Below are 19,316 nucleotides of genomic sequence, written 5' to 3' on the forward strand. Positions count from 1 at the left end.
TTCTCCGTCTGAAACATTTAAACCAAAGGTAAAAAAATTTAGTAAAATGTCTGAATTTGTATCTTCAACTAAAAATCAAACTGCTGGATAGTAGGAAACATCCAGGTGATTAATCCATTCATGTGTTCAGTATTGTACACTTAGAGCCTCAAGAGTCTAAATGTTGGCTATTGCTTTCAGGTTACTTGTGAACATCACAATTGGCTTCTCTGCCTTTTCATTTAAACATCAGGGTAACTGAGGATTCATTGTCGTTTTATATTTTGAGGTGTTAGTAGGTCATGTTGTAGATTTTTCTTTTTCTTTTTTTCAGAGCCTTGTCTTCTAAGTTATTAAAATGCCATTTAAATAACTTTTTTGATAATAATAGAAATTATAGCTACCTAATATTAAATAAAACCATGACTATAACAAATACAAGGAAGTATTCAGCAAAACATACTTTGTCATCTGATTCTAACCAACAAAATATTTTTAATGAGTGCACATCTATTAAAAGAATCCTCAAGATGCTGTAATTATTATTCATTTTCTAGAATTGTTTCACCATGAAGCTTTATGCTTCTATGGGGACTTTAATGTTTATGTTTTGTGACGGCTGCATTGACTATTAAAAAGCAATTTGGCTGACATTTTAGGTCTTTTGTTGCCAGTTTTAATTGGATTGTTCATCAAGCATCAACTCCCCCGTTAACTGCAAAAATTTCAGGCCAACGTCAGTTTACAGTAATGACTATTTAATGATTTTATCCTGTCAGTATGCAAGCTTCGTATAGATATATGCATGATTAGTTTCATATCAAGACCTGTAATTAAATAATTGAAGCTTAAACAGAATGGGTATCAAACATGAACACATATTTAATAAAGACTCAGAAGCTTATCAAAATACTGATTAGCAATTAAAGTCAGTTTTAAGTTCATCTGTGTTAGTACACTTATGGTATCTTAAAAAATATTTGTATAAAGTTTTTGCCCAAAGTTAAAAGAAATTCTCTGTGGCAGAGCAATAAGTACAGGTTTTCAAGAGGTAATTTTATCCAATGCGTACTATCTGCCTGAGTAAGAAAACCCATTTTAACTATTATTTTATTTGGAGAAAAAAATTAGCCAAAAAGAAAACCTTAAAGTCGCAATACTCTTATCAATCAGATAATATTCTAGTCCTGAAGAAGCTGACTTAGTTGAATCACTATATTGTACACCTGAAACTAATATAACACTGTATGTTAACTATACTGGAATTAAAATAAAAAGCTGACTTATATATGCCCATACTATGTGGTCACCCAGTTCATGCCATGGAATGTTGGAACTGAAGAGGACCTTGATCAATGTCTATTTTAACATCCTTATTTTACAATATTGAAGTCCACATGAGTTGGGGGGGATTTTCTTAAGGTCATAGAGCTAATTAATAGTAGACTCAAGAAAAAATCTAGGTCCACCATGTGAACTTATGTACTCCTGTGGAATCAGAGAATAAAAAAAGACTTTTATGTATTGGTAAATTCCTTTTCTCTGTATTCCATTAAATTCACATTTCAAAACTAAAAGCAAACAAACCCAAACCTGTAGATAGAGATCTACACTGAGAAGTTTCAGTTTCTCTTCTTTCCCCCTCTACCCCATTCCTCCTCCAACCCCTGTAGGTAACCATTTTTACTAGTTTCTTATTCACTTTCCAGTATTTCTCTTGCCGATATACAACATATGAATGTATACTATTATTTGTCCTCTTTCCATATGCAAAATATAGCATACCACACATACACATTTTTACATCTTGTTTTTTTTTTTTTTCAGTTAAAAATACATCATAAGAGGGGTGCCTGGGTGGCTCAGTCACTAAAGCATCCGACGCTTGATTTCAGCTCAGGTCATGATCTCATGGTTCTTGAGATCAAGCCCCTTATCAGGCTCTGTGCTGACAGAGCAGAGCCTGCTTTGGATTCTCTCTCTACCCCTCTCTCTCTCTCTCTGCCCTTCCCCCACTCATGCACTCTTTCTCAAAATAAATAAATAAACTTAAAAAAATATATCTTAAGATTGTTCCACAATTAGGGGTGCCTGGGTGGCTCAGTCGGTTGGGCGTCTGACTTCTGCTCAGGTCATGATCTTGCGGTTTATAAATTCGAGCCCCGTGTCGAGCTGTGTTGACAGCTCGGAGCCTGGAGCCTGCTTTGGATTCTGTGTCTACCCCTCTCTCTGCCCCTCCCATGCTCATGCTCTGTCTCGCTCTGTCTCTCAATAATAGATAAACGTTAAAAAAAATTAAAAGATTGCTCCACATTAGTGCATAGAAATCTTCCTTGTCATTTTTTCTTTCAGCTGCATAGTATTCCCTTGCATGGATAGTATAGTTTATTCAATGTGCTGGCAAATTATTAATAACTATTTGAAAATGTTTTAGATGCTAACAATTATTTCACTTTACCTGTAAGAAGTATTTATCTGTATAATGGAAATGTAGAAAATGTAGATATTAAAGGCTAAACTCCAGTGCAGCATGGATAGAACTGAAGAACTAGAAAAACATTACATTCTCTTTGCTTTAAAGTCCTAGTCCTGGGGTGCCTGGGTGGCTCAGTCGATTGAGCGGCTGACTCTTGATTTCCACTCAGGTCGTGATCTCACTGTTCTTGAGTTCGAGCCCCATGAGCCTGCTAGGGATTCTCTCTCTCCTTCTCGCTCTGTCCCTCCCCCAGTTGTGCTCACGCTTTCTCTCTCTCTCAGAATAAATAAATAAGCTTAAAAAAAATAAAGACCTAGTCCTAAAGCTCATGGCATAATTAAGATATTTTCCAGGGCTTACTGGTATGGGTAAGTAAAAATATATGTTATAATGAAAATGTTTATAAGGCAGCACATAGAATTTTTTACTTTTACGCTATGTCCAGTAAGCATAACATTTCAAAATCCTTCCATCTTCGGTCTAAATAGATCTTGCATCCTGCTCATCATAATCCACATATACCTTGCATTTTAAAATAGTTGCATTTCAATTGGAATGGAAGGCCTGCCTATGTTGCTACAGCACGGTGAAAGACAATAGGGAGACAGACCAATTAAGGTAGAAGCAGATTTCTTATTAAATGACAGGTCCTAGATTCTCATTTCATGAAACATGTACTCCTGCCACATGCCAAATTCCCATTAACTTCAAGAAGGAATTATGCACAGAAGAAATATGTAGGCTGAAGAGGGCAGGATAAATTAGTCTAGAGCAATCCTTAAATGTCAGTTTAAAATGCAGTGAATGCTTTAAATTATGTGTAGTCATGTTGTTTGGATTGAATATTATCCACTCACCCCCTGTCTCTGACCACATCTTCAAAATGAATGGGGCAAGGAATTGCTTGAAATAGAGAAGAGACATGAACAGCTTGATTTGGAATTGTAAGTTAAAACGGAGTCCAAAGGTGTGAGTCATGAAAATGTAATGATTCCTTAAAGGAAACAGCTTAAGAGAAAGAAACTGCCCTTTCCCTCAGCATATAAAATATTCACATTTAAGAAAATGGCTAGAAATGTATTTTAAACCTTATTAATTCAACTTAATTCAGAAAGTCAAATTTTCTTAACTGGGAAGTCCAAATCAAAATATAAGCATATGATAACTACCTTCAAGTGCACCACCTGAGTGTGATGACTAATATCCTACAGAAGCCCTTATGGTCACCAGTTTCAACACAAACAATAAAAGCGCCCATTGTCTTCTTATTGTTGCTTTGAACATGTGTGAAACAGTTGATGCTCATAAGCAGGTGAGACAAACTGTCTACAGTCGTCATAGTACCCTTTTCACGGGATATTTCATGGTAAGTTTCAGCTCAGTCCTGTGAATATGACAATAAGCTTTAAAATTAGGAGACTTTGCCGTATTAAATTAACCCCACAATTGTCCCTTAAATGGGCATATACAAGATGTAAACACTTTCAAAACCAAATCTCGAATTTAGAATAGTTACTTGGTAGATACCCATTTGAAATCTCCTTTATAGAAGCTCTAAAAGAATATTACAACATCCTGTCAAGGACATTTTTGTTAAAAAATTGATGCTGAAAAGTTTGATATATGTCATTCTCTGTCAATTACATAAAAATGAGCCTATTTTTATTTTTGTGAGCTATATGGACAGGAGTTTGCACGAACATTTGCCACTAGATGGGACTTTGGTTTGGTGGTAATAATCTAGCAGTCGACTTCCTTTCATCCTGTTTTACAGGATTCAGGAACACAAGCCTTCTTAAGAAAAGGAACTCTTTATTGACAAAATAAAACTTTATAACTTACACAACTGGCCAGCTGGGTCACAGCAGGTTGTTTTCCTCACTGTTTCTTAGTAGATGATAGAAAACAGGTACCATTTAGAGCAATTTCCTTAAGACAATGGCTTATGCTAAAAAGAAAAAAAAAAAAAAAAAAGGAGCAACGTGCCTTTCTAGCACTCTCTAAAAAAGACCTCTGCTTTTCAGGCACCTGGGTGGCTCAGTCGGTTAAGCGTCCAACTTCAGCTCCAGTCATGATCTCACAGCTCATGGGTTCTAGCCCTGCGTCAGACTCTGCTGACAGCTCAGGGCCTGGAGCCTGCTTCAAATTTGGTGTCTCCCTCTCTCTCTGCCCCTGGCCCACTCACGCTCTGTCTCTCTCACTCTTTATACTAAATAAACATTAAAAAAAAAAAAAAGACCTCTGCTTTTCTTTACTGACACATGGTAAGCTTGGTGGAAACATTTTCCAGTACCTCTATGCCCAGCATGTCTGTGACCCCTCGTAGCTGTCCTGGAAGCGCTACAGTTTTCTCTGAAGTCAGAGGCACCAAGATTTTTTCTAATATTGTGATTTCTTAAACTATGAAGAAAAGGTGTATTGATGGCAAGCAAAGTTTGATGCTTGGAAATTAAACTACAGGGAGATGGTATAGAGTAGGAACTAAGAAGCCAGCTTCTGGAAATAACAGTAGACCAGAAAACCTAAAAACTTTTACAAATCACCTGAAAGTGCTACGTGAACATATCATTTATCGTTTTACTTATTTATCTTTTAAGTGTATTTGTTTATTTTGAGAGAGAGAGAGAGAGAGAGAGAGAGAGAGAGGGTGCAGGAGAGGGACAGAGAGAGAAGGAGAGGGGGAGAATTCCAAGCAGGCTCTGCACCGTCAGTGTGAGGAGCCAGATGTGGGGCTCAAACTCACAAACCATGAGATCATGACCTGAGCCAAAATCAAGACTCAACACTCAACTGACTGAGCCACCCTGGCATCCTTCCCTTTATCCTTTTAAATGAAGAGTGGCACTCAGAATTCAAAAACAAAAACAAAAACAAAATAAAACAAAAACAAAAACAAAAAGAAGCCAAAACCAAGGTGGGAATTCTAAATAACAATGGCATGCCCAGGAGTGGATACTGCAGTTCCTCTGCAAATGGGTGATATAAGAACATGGGTTTTTTGGGGTGTCTGGGTGGCTCAGTTGGTTAAACATCCAACTTCAGCCCAGGTCGTGATCCCATGGTTCATGGGTTCGAGCTCCATGTTGGGCTCGCTGCTGACAGCTCAGAGCTTGGAGCCTGCTTCGTATTTTGTCTTCTTCTCCCACTGATGATCTGTCTCTCAAAAATAATGAAACATTAAAACAATTTAAAAAAATAAAAACTAAAAAGAACGTGGGTTTTCAAGGCTGAGGCAAAAGAAGCAGGACACAAGGATCTGAGTCATAACAATGCAGGAAGCTGCAACTGAGACCTTCCTATGTTGCCTACATATGGACCTTCAGAATACTATACTTTATAAAAGGCAAGAGTACAGTAGAAAAAAACAGTCTGCCCATTGGCACAAGGGGACGAAAAAGAATATTGTCTGTTTTGGACTGGGATCTAGTTAAAAACAATTTGAAAAATCACTCCTGAGAATTCATAAGCATGGATCTGGATCACACATCGAATTAGAGTTGAGTTTACACTTTCTGTGTGGTCTAGCAACTACCAATATGAGACATTCGTATGGAAGTATCTGGAGGCCTTGGTGGAGGCAGCTGCAAATGAGATCACAATCCAAAGTTAAAAATTATATGAGGAAACAGTCCACTTTAAACAAAAGCCTCCATACACTCAACAAACTATAAGATTAGATCCTTGAGGATGCCAGATATAATGTCATTGTTTAGAAACCATAAAAAAGCATGTTTAAAATGGCCAAAGGATGTAAAACATAACAACAAAGCACTGTTTGTTAAAAAAAAAAAAAGATCACGTAGACTTTACAAAGAGTAAAAATTCTAGAACTGAAAAATATAAAACCAAAATGTAAAACTCAGTGGAAAATAAAACAAAAACAGCAAGTTAAATTGCAAGTAAGGCACAAATAAAGCAAGAACTAGTGAACTCGAATGTGTAACAGAGGAAACAACACAGGATGCAGTGCAGACAGATGAAGAGATGAAAGAAATCTAAAAGACGGGGTAAGGATCAATGACATAACACAATAAAAAATGATGACTGAGAATTTCCCCAAGACTGACTAAAGAATCCAAAATGAAATTGTGAGAAAATTCTCAGATTCAGGGAGCACAACCCCCAAGTAGGAAAAATAAAAGTAAATCCACACATTAAGAACATCTGAGGGAGCCATGAAAATACACCACTCACATCTACTATGGGTGCATAGTTGACTAACAGCCTCAGTTCCTGTCTTTCTGAATCCAGTAATAGGTCCACGACAGGCCAGTCGCCCTATGGTCTCTTCCCACCCGATGGCTGAACATGGTTCGGGTACTAGTATAGTCCATTCCTGCAGGATGGGGAAGTGTTTTAAGGATAATTTTGGTTCTAGGACTCTCCAGCAGCCTGGCCAAAACTTTCTTGGATCCAAATGATAGTCTGAAACTCTTCTTACTCATTTTTTCCTCCCCCACAGATGTCAGAACCTGAAGATTCTCCCTGTCTTCTCCTGTTGCCTGTCTTTTATCCTTCAAAGAGTCTTCCAAAAACCTTGCCCATCTAATCACATATCACATCTTGGTGTCTGCCTCTTGAATGATGTGAATTTGCACAACATCAAAGGGAAAGAGAGACTTAAACCAGCTAAATAGAAAGAGATTACCTATAATGGAGCTATAATTAATTAGACTGACAGCAGATTTCTCAATTACACCATAGGAGCTATAGGATAATGTGTGGTAAGCACTGTTCATTGCCTATCCAATAGCCATTGACCTCTTTTGCATTGCTAACGGAACCCTTAGTTGTTCAGGTATGAAAGATGTGTCCCACTTTGAGCTCCATTACTCGTTTCAGCAACTAGAATATTTCATTGTCCTTTGTCAGTGACTATGAGGGTGGGCATGTCACCCAGTTCTGGATGAGAGGAAGTCTGAAAGAGGTTTCCAACAAAGATTATCCTATCTGATATATATAGAGAGAGATGTAAGGAAAAATCTGTTCTCTTTTCAAGCCTTTGGACATTGTCATTGTTAGGACATGACACTTGGAGCTGTTAGCCATTTAGCGACCATAACATAAAGGGCAAAAGAGTCACAGAGAAACTGATCTAGAGCTCTGATATACTGAGCTGTTCAACTGATCAACCCTGGTTCTGCCTAGGTCTGGATTGCATGTTATGAGAGAAAAATACATATCATTGTTTGAACTATTATTTTGAATATTCTTGGTATATTCCTTGTAGCAGGAAGGATCCTAACTGATAGTTCATGAGGCAGTATTTTCAAAATGCTTAGAGAAAAATGTCAACATTGGATTCCATATCTAGTGAATTTGTTAGTCAACATTGAAGGTAAAATGCAGACAATTTCCTACAAGGAAGGAGAATTTACCACCAACAGATCCTTGATGCAAGAACTATAAGAGGATGCACTTAAGAAGGCATAAAACTGAATCTAGAAGGAAACACTGAACTGTAAAAGGGAGTGGGGAGTAAAGTATTTGGCAAACACATGGGTAAATCTAAATGAACACTGAATGTGGAAAACATAATTTTGGTGTGTTAAGAAAAAATGGAACCAGAATACTCAAAAATGATTACATATAAGTGAGGGAAGGATGATCCATATGAAAGCATTCTAAGCTCCATTTATGGTTTAGGAAAAGTGTAGAGAAACTGATTCATTTTAGACTTCAAGCCAAATAAAGATGATAAAAATTTAAGGTACCTCTTAACACAGTAGAACTAAAATGAGTCATTTCTAGTAGAGGGAGACAAAGAATCAAATGAAATCAATTCAGTAGAGGGCAGTAAAAGATCAAGACTTAAAAGCAGTGATTATGAGAGAATGAAAGAAAGAGGGCTACAGTTAGACGGGAGTTCCAAAGTCCTAATCCCAGCTCTGCTACTCACTAGCTGGGTAACCTTGAGGAAGTTACTAACTACTCTGTGTTTTAGTTTCTCCAACTTAAAATGAGTATAATAATAGATTCTATGTCATAGGGATTTTGTAAAGATTAATGCATTAATCCACAGAAAGGACTGAGAATGGTGCCTGGCACATATTTAGTACTCAATAAGTTACATCTATTATAGTTGTTATTTACTGTTGTGATAGTACCGGTTTAACCAGTAAAACATAAATATATTGATATCATGAACAGAATGTAAAAATGCTGTTTCTTTCAAAGAAGTAATAAACTTTTCCATGATTACTGACTGAAAAGCACACCAAAAATATTTCTGTTTATGTGCAAATTTATGAGGTTAAAGTTCTACAAAATATGACAAATAAATATTAAACTCCAGTTTTTTTTCACTTGCCACAAATACTTCCTAACAGGAAAAAAAAAAAAAAGACAAAATAAGTGGGAAATAGCAACAGAGCATAAGAAACGTATCAGGACATGCTGGATCGGATGGACAAATATTCCATTTCTTTCAGTAAGCTTTCTGATTCACTTCCCGTGATACGCTGTTAATTGGAAAATACGAAGCTCCTCTGCCCAGAGGAGAACAACAGAGAGAGAGGAGAGGGATCCAGTACAGCAGAACTTTAACGTTCATCCACCACAGCTTCATCGTCACCTTCACTTTTTTTTTTTTCTTCCTATCTTGGGCTTCCTTCCTCTTGAAATTTTGTTTGAAGAGAGGGTTCTGCAAATAAAGTCTAAGAACCATCCCTCCCATCAGGGTTTTCCCCAGTCTTCTTGATACCCAACTACATTCCGGAACTTTCTGCATCTCTCTCAAATTATGACTGTCACAACAGCTCCCTCTATGGGATGGCTTGAGATCAGTGTTGCTGTTTGACGCCAGTCAGTCATCACCAGTCCGGGCGCACTACAGGCAGCTGAAAGGCTTCTGTTTAATATCCAACCCCTTTACCGATACCAATTAACATTTAAAGTAAAGTGTGGAATATTCCTTCTTATATTTATGAATTTGCTCATACAACCATATAATTAAATATTGAAATTCCATATAATTTAATATTGAAATACTTTTGTATTAAATTATAGTTCTATATAATTTAATATTGAAATATTTTAATATTAAATTATAATTTAATATTTAACTGAAACAATTTAATATTGCATGAGTCAGTAAACTTTTTCTGTGAAGGATCAGATAATAAATATTTTAGGCTTTGCAGGTCATATGGTCTCTGCCTAATTATTCAACTCTACCGTGTAGCACCAAAGCAACCATAGACAATATGTAAATGAATACGTGGCTGTGTTCCATTAAAACTTCATTTACAAAAACAGGCGGTGGGCCAGATTTGGCCCAGGGGCCATAGTTTGCTGACCCCTGTTGTATTGGCTTGGTTTTCCTTGCCCAGTGGATTCATTTCACAAAACGGAGTTTTACTACCAGGTTTATTTAATCATTCTCTTAAACTGCAAAATGTTTTTGTTCCAGTAAGTGAAACTTTCTTTAAAAATTTGCTTTTGAGGACTGGAAGAAATGTTGCCTTGGTTTTTCAATATTCTGAAGGTACTTCAGCTTAAGAGGCAAGGGAATGCATTTATATTTCCAATATATTTTAAGCCATAAAAAAGTAAAAGAAGGAATTTCACCTGTCAATGCGAGTAAATTATTTTCAACTCAATCACCTCCAGGAAGATTATTACAAATTTTACATTTAAATTCATAGATAGCAACTAATCTGCTTATAATTTTGTTGACAGCTGAATTTCTGCTATTTTCTCTACCTACAGAGAGGCCCTTGAAATTTGAAAATCTACGTGGTTTTACTATTTTGCTCGAACTCAATTCCTAAAGAGTCTGTGAAAAAATTGAAGTGAAAATTATATTTTTAATTAGCTGCCATTTTTGATTATCCAAACAATTCATCTTCATTTAAAAATATGGATATCATCAGGGTCACGGTATAATGATGCGCTGATTGCACATTACGCAAGAGTGCTCCATTCCAGGGTGTGCCAGTCATACTGAGGACACAGTGGATCCCTGAAGATACTGGAAATTTGCAGAATTACTAAAACAGTTTTCTGGGTGGCTTAGTTGGTTAAGCATCTGACTTCAGCTCAGATGGTGATCTCACAGTTTGTGAGTTTGAGCCTCATATCAGGCTCTCTGCTGTCAGGATAGAGCCTGCTTTGGATCCTCTATCTTCGCCCCCCCCCCCCGCCCCCGCAAAAATAAACATTGAAAACCGTTTTCTGGAAGATGGCTATACAGAATCTTATTCTAACAACCAATATTTTATAGTAACTTTCAAATGGATTGTAACAAAGTGTCTTGAGGAAAGGTGCTTGTACCCTTTCACATTTTTAAAAAGTTACTTGGTCTAGTAGCAGTGACCTTGCATTTTCTGAGGGAATTAGTCCCTTCCCTCTAATCATTGTAAGTCCTCCAATAATTATTGTGGCTAACTTCATCTGCAAAACTGCAACAAAGATAGGAAACCAATGAAAAGTTTCTACTTCTCTATTGAAGAGACACCCATTTCTATTTGTTTCTTTTTAAAATGATAGGTCAGAAACACCAAAAAAACCCAAATAAAAAAGTACAAACTGGGCAGAAGTCACAAACAGACATTTCTCCAAAGAAACACTGATGGCCAACAGACTCATCAAAAGATTGCTTAACATCACTCACCAGGGCAACGCAAATCAAAACCACAATGAGATATCTCCTCACACCAGTCAGAACGATGAAAATCAAAAACACAAGAAACAAGTGTTGGCGAGGATGTGGAGAAAAAAGAAACCTTGTGCACTGTTGGTGGGAATGCAAACTGGTGCGGCCACTGTGGAAAACAGTAAGGAAGTTCATCACTGGGTATTTACCCAAAGAATATGAAAACAGTAATTTGAAAAGATATGTGCACCCCTATGTTTATTGTGGCATTATTTATAATAGCCAAATTAAGAAAGCAACGCAAGTGTTCACTGATGGATGAATGGATAAAGAAGGTGTGGTGTATATGTAATGGACTATTACTCAACCATAAAAAAGAATGAAATCTTGCCATTTGCAACACGTGGATGGATCTAGATGTAGATAGATATGGATTAGATATAACAAGTGAAATAAGTCAGTCAGAGAGAGACAAATGCCATATGATTTCAATGACATGTGGAATTTAAGAAACAAAACAAATGAACAAAGAAAAAACAGACAACCCAAAAAACGCACTCTAAGCTACAGAGAACAAGCTGGTAGTTGTCAGAGGGGGGAGGGGGATGGCTGAAACAGGTGAAGGGGGTTAAGAGTATACTTATCATGATGAGCACTGAGTAGTACAGAGTTCCTGAATCACCACATTTACACCTGAAACTAACAGAACACCTTAAGTATACTGGATTTTAAAAAGCTGATAGGTCAGTTGGCATAGTGCACACTTTTCTCCTATGTCTCTACTGCAGTGATTTTCTCTTACTGACCACAGAATAAGTATTTATATCATATAGGGATCTACAAGAAACTTATAGGGTGTTTTCCTAGCCATGTTGTTATTGTTTGCAATATAATGTTTTAAGTTTCCCCGGCACTTTTAAATTTTTTTTTTTCAACGTTTATTTATTTTTGGGACAGAGAGAGACAGAGCATGAACGGGGGAGGGGCAGAGAGAGAGGGAGACACAGAATCGGAAACAGGCTCCAGGCTCTGAGCCATCAGCCCAGAGCCTGACGCGGGGCTCGAACTCACGGACCAAGAGATCGTGACCTGGCTGAAGTCGGACGCTTAACCGACTGCGCCACCCAGGCGCCCCTCCCCGGCACTTTTAAATGTACGCCACTGAGGGAATGGTTTACATTGTGTTTCAGGAACATGTCTTAGGGACTAAGATGGGAGTTGGAGCCTTGGTGCCCTCATTTTCACTTTTATTTGTTGTATTCATTGGAATTGCACATGATATTGGTACAAAGGGAAGAACTTTTAAAACTGTAATATGCAGAGAACAGTTCCAAACACAATTCTCTGCCCCCAACCCAGGAAATACGACTTTACTTGAAAGATGGCAACAACACCAGTGGTGGCAGAAGAAGTTCCCAATCTTTAAAGACCTTATACTTTGTAATTCCCACAATATAATCTCTAATTCTCATAAAAACCCTGCAAGAAGGTCTTTGCTATGATTCGCATGTTTCTGTCCCTCTGAAATTCATAAAACCTAATCCCCAATGTGATGGTATTAGGGAGCTGATTAGGCCATAAGAATAGAGCCCTTATGAATGGAATTAGTGCCCTTAAAAAAAAAGACTCCAGGGGCACCTGGGTGGCTCAGTGGGTTAAGCTCAGGTCATGATCTCAGGGTTCGTGGGTTCTAGCCCCACATCAGGCTCTGCATTTATAGTACAGAGCCTGCTTGGGATTCTCTCTCTCACCCTCTCTCTCTGCCCCTTTCTCACTCATGCCCTCTCTCTCTCTCCCTCAGAATAAATAAAGTCAAAAAAAAAAAAAAAAGACTCCAGACACCTCTCTCATCCTGTCCACCATGGGAAAACACACTGGAAAGACAGCTAATATGAACCAAGAAAGTGGGTTCTCACCAAACACTGTATCTGCTGGCACTTTGATCTTGGCTTTCCAGCCTCAAAAGCTGTGAGAAAAAAGTTTTGTTTGTAAGTCACCCAGTCTACAGTATGCTGTTATTGTAGCCCAGATGGATTAAGACACAGATGAAGAAACAGTCTCACAAAGGCCACCCTGTTAGTAAGTAGCAAACATGGAAACTAAACTTGAGTCTCTCTGACCTTCAAATACTCACCCTACCCAAATTTTATTGTCATGTAAGGTATTTATTAGCAGGAAAACACCAAAGAAGTGTAGATATCCCTAATTTTAAAAGAATATCAGTGTGGATTAGGGAGTGAGTTCACAGAAAATTAAATTACAGAGTCTAAATTATAATAGGTACTTATTTATGCATAAACATACAGATGATGATAGATACAAAAATTCCAATGAAATAAAATCACATTTTCAAACTGCCCAAGTGCTCATTTCTTAACTTATTATCTTATTCTGAAATATTTCAGGTTAAAATTATTACCCTTCAAGGACCAAAGTGTACTTACACATTTCAAACAGTAAATTTCACTAAGAAAATATGGTTGTTAGCTTTTAAGAAATACAGTTCTGCTACAGTAGGAAAAATTCAAACCACTGGCGATTCATATCACATAAAACTTTATTTGTTGCCTCAATCTGATTTGGAATTCAAGATGCTTTTTGGTGATACTATTATTTCAGTTAGGCATCTCACTTGAACAGAAACTGGGACTCAGATGGCTTATATCAGGGATGGTTTGTAATTGTGATTTAAAGCAACCACATACACCTGCAAATGACTTTGTAGCCTTAGGGGAATGCAAAGTGAATTCACCAGCAGGGACAAGCCAGCCTTCAACAACTGATGGAAAAATCATTATTTTACCACCTCTGTTAATTAGTTAAATGTCTGAAGTTGGAGAGAAGTAAACTAGACACACTAGCAAGGACTATGAGAATGGTCCTAGGAATCAAATCCAACATTTCTGAGCATCTGCGAAGGGCTAAGTACTGTGGTAGACGACAGGGTACAGATATTCACATAACCTAGTCCCTAACCTCAGGGAACACTATACTTCACATCTTGCTTACTCACTGGGCATTTCTTTCCCTTTGCCTCTGCATTGAAAAGACCTTCCTTCCCCTGTCTTTCATCTTTGATTTGAGTGGTCTCCTGAACTCTTATTCCAAGACAAGCTCAAGGGCTCCCTTCTTTACAACCATTTTCCTAAACCCTGATTCCTTTGTGCCCTAACTAGACCATTCTATCATAGCACTTGTTACGCTTTATCATAGGAGTCTGTTTACCTGTGAGTTAACCCTATGGATCCTATTACTTGTATCTAATGAGTCCCTCAAAAGCAAGGGTTGTGTTTTATTTGTCTAATTAAACAGCTAGTATTTCATTCAACAGATATTACTGGAGACCCTTGACAAGCCAGGGAACAATTATCAAGCACACCATACACTTAATACATACTTGTGAAATGAAGGATATAACCTGGACCCCAAACTTAGTCCAAATGATGCCATGCACTCCTGATCACAACTCCCCCCTGATTATCTCTAGCACTCTGGGTTCAAGGCGTGGTGAATTGCAATTCTCAAGTTGTTCTTTGGGTGTATTAAAGATTACAAATGCCTCGGGGGTACCTGGGTGGCTCAGTAGGTTAAAAGTCCAACTTCGGCTCAGGTCATGATCTCACTGCTCATGGGGTCGAGTCCTGTGTCGGGCTCTATGCTGACAGCTCAGAGCCTGGAGCTTGCTTTGGATTCTGTGTCTCTCTCTCTCTCCCTCTGCCCCTCCCCTCCTCATGTCCTGTCTCTCTCTGCCTCTCAAAAATGAATAAACGTTAAAAAAAATTAACTCCCTGAGTGAAAGGGCTGTATCAAATATTTCTATTTTCCTATAGTTCTTAGTAAATGGCACTGATCCATTAGGTACTCAATAATTATAATTATGAGTTTAAGAAAGCAACTCTTTACTTTTGGGTGAGCATTATTAGCATGGAATTGAGAATTTACTGTACATTTAGTTGATCGAGTCAACAACCGCCCCATTCCCAAAACTTCAGTCACAAAATCCTACCTCTGCAATAGATCCCTGTTTTACTCCAGCTGCAAATGCCTTAGGCATTACCTTTGGGGCCTCATTATGTCTCATGTGAACTATTACAACAGCCTCTTATTTGTTCCTCCTGCCTTTAGTACCCCTCCCCCCCCAATTCATCGTCAACACTGCCACCAAAATATGCTTCCTAAAAACTAAATCTGACTGTGCATGGCATAGACTACCTAGCTGTTCACTAAATCCTTTCCCTGGTCTAAGGAACACAGAATACATTTTCTGGCCTTTCTTGCAGATAGGTCTAGACATATGACTGAGTCTAGAAAATAGACGTGTTGAGTACCAGTACCACACTTTCAGGTCTGGGCCATAAAACACTCCCAGTTTTGCCCTTCTCCCTTCCTCTAGGTTACTGTACACAAACATGGCGATTTTTCAAGCCATGTGTAGAGGACAGTGGAGCCATAGGATGGAAAGAGCTTGGGACCTGGGTGAAACCTTGGAGCACTGCCTACTAATCAAGAGTTCTCAGGTTGCATTTAGGTGAATGAGAAAGAAACTGCTATGTTTGAGCCACTGTACCTTTTTAGGCTAGTCTGTATCAGAAGGTGGCATCATCTGAACTAATATACCATGATATTCCTCTGGTCAAAATCCCTCATCCATTAACTATCATACTCTATGATGACAGGTACAAGGTCTTTCAAAATGTAAATGTGCATCACCCTACTGGTCTCATTCTAATTTTATTTCTTACATTCCACCATCCCATGGTCATATACCATACCCTCTGCTTCAACTACAATTAATTACTTGGCATTCTCAGAAGAAAAAACTACTTTAATGCCTATACCTATGCTGTTCCTTCATCCTAGAATCCATTCTCTTTCTTCTGTCCCATACCTAAAATTCTTATCATTCATAGTCCAAATCACATTTTATCATCTCTAACACATCTTCTCTGGTCTTCTTTGTTAGTCAATTGTCCTCCTGTTGCCACTCCCATGACACATTTAAAAAACTCTGTATCATAGCATCAACTGTATTTCTAAATTGATATATAGTTTAGCTGTCTTCATATATCTGTTTTCAAAACTGGATTGTATCACCTTGAGGACAAGGATTGCATCTCATTTTATTCTTATATCCCCTAGCGGTTAGCACAGACTTTAAAAAAAAAATGTTTATCTTATTTTTGAGAGAGAGAGTGCAAGAGGAGCAGAGAGAGAGGGAGACAGAGAATCCCAAGTAGGGTCCACGCTGACAGCAGCGAGGCTGAATGGGCTCAAACTTACAAACTGTAAGATCATGACCTGAGCTAAAGTTGGACGCTCAACCAACTGAGCCACCCAGGTGCCCCAGCACAGACTCATATGCAGTAGTTACTCAATAAATACAGTTTGAGGGGTGCCTGGGTGGCTCAGTTGTTTAAGTGTCTAACTTAGGCTCAGGTCATGATCTCACGGTTTGTGAATTCAAGCCCCGCATTAGGATCTGTGCTGACAGCTCAGAGCCTGGAACCTGCTTCAGATTCTGTGTCTCCTTCTCTCTCTCTGTCCCATTTGTGCACGCATGCACATTCTCTTTCTCTCTCTCTCTCTCAAAAATAAGAAAAAATTTTAAATGAAAGAAATACAAGTTGAATTGGTATTACTGGGATTCATATAGCAATTTAAGCTTTTCAAAGTATTTTTCATATATATGTTATTTCACTTTTACCCTCATCATGATTAGGTGGACTAAAAGGACTTGATTAAAATAAGGACAGTTAATTAATTATAAAGTACAATTAACCATAGAGTACAGTCTAGGTCTCAGTATCCTGATGCTGGGCAAGAGCATGGTTTAACCACCTCAAGGAGGAGGAAAGCAAATTAGTTAGGTAAAGCTACCTGAACCATAAAAATTCATTCATAAAAATGACCATGCAACTTTCCTGATGAAAGTACACAGCCTGTAAGTATGTGCATGTTTGTGTGTATAGGCTGTAGTAGTAGTAGCTGTTGTTGTAGGAGCGAATTTATTTTAGATAATTCAAGATTTAGAGTGACTTGGAAAGATATCTAGGATATATTGTGAGCATGAAAAAAGCTTATCATAGAAAAATGATATACAGTATAATCTCATTTCTGTAAAAAAAAATCAGGAAGAACACTCATCTCTTGGAGTAGAATGATGGGAGAGGTAGAACTTTTAAATGTACTTTACAGAATTTTGCAGCACTTGATTTCATGAACTATCTATTATACATAAAATTCTCAAAACAGGGCCTAGCGCATATTGTTATATACATGCTCTTTTTATTCTATTGTTTTTTTTTTTACAGTAAACTTGTGTCACTTTCATTTAAAAAAAAACAAAAAAAATCAGCTTATCAAGAGCAGTGGGAGTTGTCTAGTAACTGAAAAGTAGAGGTGGGTAAACCACAATACATATGCTACCGTCTTGCAGGTAACAACCACTGGACAAAATCCAATAAAAAAAAAAACACAAAAACAATGACCTGTAGGCACTGAAGTGTAAGCAAAAGCAAGTAGTTTCTGGAGAGGAATCAACAGTTGGAAGATGAGAAATCACGAGTGAGTTTTGAGTTTTTAGGTGTTTTTTTTTTTTTTGGACCTAAAAGTAGAAAGTTATCTGAGCTACACAAGGTGACAAAAACCTTGACAGAAAATTCTCGGTATCTGTGGCTTAAAGAACCAGAGGATAGAGTTCAGGCAATTACAGCCACTGGAAAGTCAACTGGGAATCCCCAAAAGGAGATGGGAAGGTTGCACCGCACACTCTGTGCGTAAACTCTGCCCAAGTCTGCAGCTGACCCTGGACACACACATGAGCTGACTCCAGCTGAGAATAACAGAACTGAATGGAGACTGCAGCTGTGACCCGAGAGGCAGAGTTTGCCGTTTGGGTCAGAACAATCGAAGTGCTTGCTAAAAGAAAAAGAAAAAAAATATATTGTTTAGAGGAATATAACATAATCTAGAGTCTCCACAATGTACCAATCACAACATGTAAGATACAAAACCAAAATCATTCAATATATGACAAAATACAAAACTGTGAGCCATTCTAAAGAGAAAAACCAATGTGATCGAGACTCACTCCAATATAACCTAGATGGTGGAATTAGCAGACAAGGGATTTCACTTGTTTAACTATGCTTATAGACATGAAGAAAGATATGGTCACAATAACTAGAAAGATAGAAAATCTCATCAGAGAAAAAGAAAATACAAAAAGACAAATGAAAATCTAAAGTGAAAATTACAATATTTGAAATAAAACATGAAGAAATCCAAGTCAAGGACATACTTCATTTTCATTAGCCTCTTCATATATAACAGTCAATCTGGGGGTATTTGCTTAGTTCATCTTCTCCTTTTTTTAAAAAACTGTCCAACACTCTCTGAGATAAGGTCCCCATGGCACTTCTGTAATTCTTCCTGTAATGTTTTGAGAGTTAAATATTCTGGCATTGGGGCTCCAGTCCAAGATTTATCGGATTATCTCTTCTAAGAGTTTAGAGTTGGAACAGGGCCTTAGTCTCAGTCAGGATTTTAAATCGAGACGTCATATCAATTCAAAATGATGGGTGTGGCCCTCTCCAGCCATGTACAGAAATAAGTAAACAGAGCTCATCCACAGAAAGAAGAAAACAAATGTGCACACAGAAATACATGGGTAGACTGAGACCATGGGATGCACTGACTTCTTTCTAATTCCTGGCGCCAGTCTTTCATTAGGCCTTATAGTGATTTCTGTCCTTGAGTTCTCTGATATAATGTTATATTCTTATAATAAGTTCAGTTTCTTACTTTTTTTGTTTATGTTTCTGTTACTTGCGAGTAAGAGTCTCGCTTACACAGCTATGTATATTTCTATTCTTTGGCCATTCACCTATTGATGTGTTGCTGGATGTGGCAATGGTTCAAGGCTAAACAGGAAGCAATATGCATATGAAAATAAGGCACCTTCCCAAATTTCACAATAAGGGCTATACATTGAGAAGGGAATTAGGAAAAAATGTAATGAATAAGATCAGCTTTTTGTAGAAGAAATCCATCTTAAACAATAATCCATGACCGAGTGGTCAAGTATTCCAGGAATAGCCAGAGGAGATTCAACGGACATGCTAAGACCTATAGCAGTTTATGTGCTGAAAGAATGTGCTATCAGAAACGTGAGAGATAGAAAAACGGAATTATAGAATTTATTATTGTCCCCCAGGTTGCCTAATTAAGAGGTCCTCTGATTCAAGAACCTAAGTATTTGGTATT

At 37.8% G+C, this 19,316-nt stretch overlaps 1 protein-coding gene across 3 annotated transcripts in view; it reads right to left on the bottom strand.

Moving 5' to 3' along the window:
• Nucleotides 1-19,316, bottom strand: part of TENM1 (teneurin transmembrane protein 1) — a 796,361-nt gene that overhangs the window by 377,463 nt on the left and 399,582 nt on the right. The window contains exon 1 of one of the 3 annotated variants that reach the window (XM_040467964.1): nucleotides 3,625-3,706. The exons of the other annotated variants lie outside the window; for them this stretch is intronic. The gene's annotated coding sequence lies outside the window, so the exon portion shown is untranslated. Of the gene's footprint in view, nucleotides 1-3,624; nucleotides 3,707-19,316 lie in introns of those variants that run through there. 3 annotated transcript variants of the gene reach the window in all.

This window comes from Herpailurus yagouaroundi, unplaced genomic scaffold (assembly GCF_014898765.1).
Source record: "Herpailurus yagouaroundi ecotype Mexico unplaced genomic scaffold, PumYag 67641, whole genome shotgun sequence".
Taxonomy (NCBI): domain Eukaryota; kingdom Metazoa; phylum Chordata; class Mammalia; order Carnivora; family Felidae; genus Herpailurus; species Herpailurus yagouaroundi.